This window comes from Lepisma saccharinum, unplaced genomic scaffold, assembly GCF_977018435.1.
Source record: "Lepisma saccharinum unplaced genomic scaffold, izLepSacc3.1 HAP1_SCAFFOLD_42, whole genome shotgun sequence".
In the NCBI taxonomy this organism is placed as follows: Eukaryota; Metazoa; Arthropoda; class Insecta; order Zygentoma; family Lepismatidae; genus Lepisma; species Lepisma saccharinum.
The window spans coordinates 3212522-3218407 of record NW_028142902.1 but is presented as its reverse complement, the minus strand read 5'-3'; positions in this window follow the sequence as shown (position 1 = coordinate 3218407).

Sequence of the window (5886 nt, the reverse complement as noted above, 5' to 3'; positions counted from 1 at the left end):
TTCCTGATGAGCCAATAGAGATCTTCGACCTGATTACATTTAATGTAAAATCGCCTTTGTATCTCCTATAGTAACGGAGATATGCGAGTTTGAAATTTTATATAATGTTATCGTAAAACGTGAGGCCATAGGTTGTATTACATTGTTTCAACAATCAGAGTGGTTATTTCAAATCTCCACGACGATGACTAATATTATGCACAAATAGATTGTTTACTTTATTGTTATGAGAGTTTCCATGGTAACTAAGCATGAATATTACAAAAGGATTACATTTTTCCTGATGAGCCGATAGAGAGCATCGACCTGATTACATTGAGTGTAAAATCACCTTTGTATCTCCTATAGTAACGGAGATATACGAGTTTGAAATTTTATATAATGTTATCGTAAACGTGATTCCATAGGATGTATTACATTTTTTCAAAAATCAGAGTGGTTATTTCAAATCTCCACGACGACGACTACAATCATGCACAAATAGATTGTTTGCTTTATTGTTATGAGAGTTTCCATGGTAACTAAGCATGAATATTACACAAGGATTAAATTTTTCCTGATGAGCCAATAGAGATCTTCGACCTGATTACATTTAATGTAAAATCGCCTTTGTATCTCCTATAGTAACGGAGATATGCGAGTTTGAAATTTTATATAATGTTATCGTAAAACGTGAGGCCATAGGTTGTATTACATTGTTTCAACAATCAGAGTGGTTATTTCAAATCTCCACGACGATGACTAATATTATGCACAAATAGATTGTTTACTTTATTGTTATGAGAGTTTCCATGGTAACTAAGCATGAATATTACAAAAGGATTAAATTTTTCCTGATGAGCCGATAGAGAGCATCGACCTGATTACATTGAGTGTAAAATCACCTTTGTATCTCCTATAGTAACGGAGATATACGAGTTTGAAATTTTATATAATGTTATCGTAAACGTGATTCCATAGGATGTATTACATTTTTTTCAAAAATCAGAGTGGTTATTTCAAATCTCCACGACGACGACTACAATCATGCACAAATAGATTGTTTGCTTTATTGTTATGAGAGTTTCCATGGTAACTAAGCATGAATATTACACAAGGATTAAATTTTTCCTGATGAGCCAATAGAGAGCTTCGACCTGATTACATTGAGTGTAAAATCACCTTTGTATCGCCTATAGTAACGAAGATATGAGAGTATGAAGTTTTATATAATGTTATCGTAAACGTGATTCCATAGGATGTATTACATTTTTTCAAAAATCAAAGTGATTATTTCAAATCTCCACGACGACGACTACAATCATGCACAAATATTTTGTTTGTTTTATTGTTATGAGAGTTTCCATGGTAACTAAGCATGAATATTACAAAAGGATTAAATTTTTCCTGATGAGCCAATAGAGATCTTCGACCTGATTACATTTAATGTAAAATCGCCTTTGTATCTCCTATAGTAACGGAGATATGCGAGTTTGAAATTTTATATAATGTTATCGTAAAACGTGAGGCCATAGGTTGTATTACATTGTTTCAACAATCAGAGTGGTTATTTCAAATCTCCACGACGATGACTACAATTATGCACAAATAGATTGTTTACTTTATTGTTATAAGAGTTTCCATGGTAACTAAGCATGAATATTACAAAAGAATTAAATTTTTCCTGATGAGCCAATAGAGAGCTTCGACCTGATTACATTTAATGTAAAGTCACCTTTGTATCTCCTATAGTAACGGAGATATGCGAGTTTGAAATTTTATATAATGTTATCGTAAAACGTGAGGCCATAGGTTGTATTACATTGTTTCAACAATCAGAGTGGTTATTTCAAATCTCCACGACGATGACTACAATTATGCACAAATAGATTGTTTAGTTTATTGTTATAAGAGTTTCCATGGTAACTAAGCATGAATATTACAAAAGAATTAAATTTTTCCTGATGAGCCAATAGAGAGCTTCGACCTGATTACATTTAATGTAAAATCACCTTTGTATCTCCTATGGTAACGGAGATATGCGAGTTTGAAATTTTATATAATGTTATCGTAAACGTGATTCCATAGGATGTATTACATTTTTTCAAAAATCAGAGTGGTTATTTCAAATCTCCACGACGACGACTACAATCATGCACAAATAGATTGTTTGCTTTATTGTTATGAGAGTTTCATTGGTAACTAAGCATGAATATTACACAAGGATTAAATTTTTCCTGATGAGCCAATAGAGATCTTCGACCTGATTACATTTAATGTAAAATCGCCTTTGTATCTCCTATAGTAACGGAGATATGCGAGTTTGAAATTTTATATAATGTTATCGTAAAACGTGAGGCCATAGGTTGTATTACATTGTTTCAACAATCAGAGTGGTTATTTCAAATCTCCACGACGATGACTAATATTATGCACAAATAGATTGTTTACTTTATTGTTATGAGAGTTTCCATGGTAACTAAGCATGAATATTACAAAAGGATTAAATTTTTCCTGATTAGCCGATAGAGAGCATCGACCTGATTACATTGAGTGTAAAATCACCTTTGTATCTCCTATAGTAACGGAGATATACGAGTTTGAAATTTTATATAATGTTATCGTAAACGTGATTCCATAGGATGTATTACATTTTTTTCAAAAATCAGAGTGGTTATTTCAAATCTCCACGACGACGACTACAATCATGCACAAATAGATTGTTTGCTTTATTGTTATGAGAGTTTCCATGGTAACTAAGCATGAATATTACACAAGGATTAAATTTTTCCTGATGAGCCAATAGAGAGCTTCGAACTGATTACATTGAGTGTAAAATCACCTTTGTATCGCCTATAGTAACGGAGATATGCGAGTATGAAGTTTTATATAATGTTATCGTAAAACGTGAGGCCATAGGTTGTATTACATTGTTTCAACAATCAGAGTGGTTATTTCAAATCTCCACGACGATGACTAATATTATGCACAAATAGATTGTTTACTTTATTGTTATGAGAGTTTCCATGGTAACTAAGCATGAATATTACAAAAGGATTAAATTTTTCCTGATGAGCCGATAGAGAGCATCGACCTGATTACATTGAGTGTAAAATCACCTTTGTATCTCCTATAGTAACGGAGATATGCGAGTTTGAAATTTTATATAATGTTATCGTAAAACGTGAGGCCATAGGTTGTATTACATTGTTTCAACAATCAGAGTGGTTATTTCAAATCTCCACGACGATGACTACAATTATGCACAAATAGATTGTTTAGTTTATTGTTATAAGAGTTTCCATGGTAACTAAGCATGAATATTACAAAAGAATTAAATTTTTCCTGATGAGCCAATAGAGAGCTTCGACCTGATTACATTTAATGTAAAATCACCTTTGTATCTCCTATGGTAACGGAGATATGCGAGTTTGAAATTTTATATAATGTTATCGTAAACGTGATTCCATAGGATGTATTACATTTTTTCAAAAATCAGAGTGGTTATTTCAAATCTCCACGACGACGACTACAATCATGCACAAATAGATTGTTTGCTTTATTGTTATGAGAGTTTCATTGGTAACTAAGCATGAATATTACACAAGGATTAAATTTTTCCTGATGAGCCAATAGAGATCTTCGACCTGATTACATTTAATGTAAAATCGCCTTTGTATCTCCTATAGTAACGGAGATATGCGAGTTTGAAATTTTATATAATGTTATCGTAAAACGTGAGGCCATAGGTTGTATTACATTGTTTCAACAATCAGAGTGGTTATTTCAAATCTCCACGACGATGACTAATATTATGCACAAATAGATTGTTTACTTTATTGTTATGAGAGTTTCCATGGTAACTAAGCATGAATATTACAAAAGGATTAAATTTTTCCTGATGAGCCGATAGAGAGCATCGACCTGATTACATTGAGTGTAAAATCACCTTTGTATCTCCTATAGTAACGGAGATATACGAGTTTGAAATTTTATATAATGTTATCGTAAACGTGATTCCATAGGATGTATTACATTTTTTCAAAAATCAGAGTGGTTATTTCAAATCTCCACGACGACGACTACAATCATGCACAAATAGATTGTTTGCTTTATTGTTATGAGAGTTTCCATGGTAACTAAGCATGAATATTACACAAGGATTAAATTTTTCCTGATGAGCCAATAGAGATCTTCGACCTGATTACATTTAATGTAAAATCGCCTTTGTATCTCCTATAGTAACGGAGATATGCGAGTTTGAAATTTTATATAATGTTATCGTAAAACGTGAGGCCATAGGTTGTATTACATTGTTTCAACAATCAGAGTGGTTATTTCAAATCTCCACGACGATGACTAATATTATGCACAAATAGATTGTTTACTTTATTGTTATGAGAGTTTCCATGGTAACTAAGCATGAATATTACAAAAGGATTAAATTTTTCCTGATGAGCCAATAGAGAGCTTCGACCTGATTACATTTAATGTAAAATCACCTTTGTATCTCCTATGGTAACGGAGATATGCGAGTTTGAAATTTTATATAATGTTATCGTAAACGTGATTCCATAGGATGTATTACATTTTTTCAAAAATCAGAGTGGTTATTTCAAATCTCCACGACGACGACTACAATCATGCACAAATAGATTGTTTGCTTTATTGTTATGAGAGTTTCATTGGTAACTAAGCATGAATATTACACAAGGATTAAATTTTTCCTGATGAGCCAATAGAGATCTTCGACCTGATTACATTTAATGTAAAATCGCCTTTGTATCTCCTATAGTAACGGAGATATGCGAGTTTGAAATTTTATATAATGTTATCGTAAAACGTGAGGCCATAGGTTGTATTACATTGTTTCAACAATCAGAGTGGTTATTTCAAATCTCCACGACGATGACTAATATTATGCACAAATAGATTGTTTACTTTATTGTTATGAGAGTTTCCATGGTAACTAAGCATGAATATTACAAAAGGATTAAATTTTTCCTGATGAGCCAATAGAGAGCTTCGACCTGATTACATTGAGTGTAAAATCACCTTTGTATCGCCTATAGTAACGGAGATATGCGAGTATGAAGTTTTATATAATGTTATCGTAAAACGTGAGGCCATAGGTTGTATTACATTGTTTCAACAATCAGAGTGGTTATTTCAAATCTCCACGACGATGACTAATATTATGCACAAATAGATTGTTTACTTTATTGTTATGAGAGTTTCCATGGTAACTAAGCATGAATATTACAAAAGGAATAAATTTTTCCTGATGAGCCAATAGAGATCTTCGACCTGATTACATTTAATGTAAAATCGCCTTTGTATCTCCTATAGTAACGGAGATATGCGAGTTTGAAATTTTATATAATGTTATCGTAAAACGTGAGGCCATAGGTTGTATTACATTGTTTCAACAATCAGAGTGGTTATTTCAAATCTCCACGACGATGACTACAATCATGCACAAATAGATTGTTTGTTTTATTGTTATGAGAGTTTCCATGGTAACTAAGCATGAATATTACAAAAGGATTAAATTTTTCCTGATGAGCCAATAGAGATCTTCGACCTGATTACATTTAATGTAAAATCGCCTTTGTATCTCCTATAGTAACGGAGATATGCGAGTTTGAAATTTTATATAATGTTATCGTAAACGTGATTCCATAGGATGTATTACATTTTTTCAAAAATCAGAGTGGTTATTTCAAATCTCCACGACGACGACTACAATCATGCACAAATAGATTGTTTGCTTTATTGTTATGAGAGTTTCCATGGTAACTAAGCATGAATATTACACAAAGATTAAATTTTTCAGATGAGCCAATAGAGATCTTCGACCTGATTACATTTAATGTAAAATCGCCTTTGTATCTCCTATAGTAACGG